The sequence below is a fragment of the Limulus polyphemus genome, unplaced genomic scaffold (genome assembly GCF_000517525.1).
Source record: "Limulus polyphemus unplaced genomic scaffold, Limulus_polyphemus-2.1.2 Scaffold1181, whole genome shotgun sequence".
Lineage (NCBI taxonomy): Eukaryota > Metazoa > Arthropoda > Merostomata > Xiphosura > Limulidae > Limulus > Limulus polyphemus.
Window position 1 is genome coordinate 248,776 of NW_013666791.1, and position 704 is coordinate 249,479.

The following is a 704-nucleotide window of genomic DNA, read 5'->3' on the forward strand; positions in this document are numbered from 1 at the left end:
TCTTCATTACCCATTTAAGCCGTCTCCAGCCATTACTATACAGTTTGTTTGTTTGAATTTCGCGCAAAGCTACACGAGGGCTATCTGCGCTAGCCAGCCCTAATTTAGCAGTGTAAGACTAGAGGGAAAGCAGCTAGTCATCACTACCCACCGCCAAGTCTTGGGCTACTCTTTTACCAACGATTAGTGGGATTGACCAAAACTTTATAACGCCCCCACGGCTGAAAGGGCAAGCATGTTTGGTGTAACGGAGATTCGAACCCGCGACCCTCAGATTGCGAGTCGTGCGCCCTAACCACCTGGCCATGCCGGGTCACACTACTATACAACCCAAAATTAATACTGAATATCATACAACTTAATTAGAAACTAACAGAAGCGATAACAAGGTTTTTTTTTCCCGAAATGAATTAGTAATAATAATAATATTCGACGCCAGTAGCCTGACGAAGTTATCTGACAAAAAGCTTTTACTCGAAATATTGTAATAATTTTCTTAACATTTCTTAGGTCCAAAGTTTTATTTGTTCTATTTTACCATTGCGTATTGTTTTTCTAATTTTGTTTAAAATTTTACGAGCGTACTAAGGAAAAGAGCGTATTTTCTGTAAAATAATTTATTTCAACGGAAATTTTAAGTGGTGCAATCGTTTTCTTGCCTGCTTATTAGAAAAAAGACGAACAGCGTTGTAATAAACTAGCAG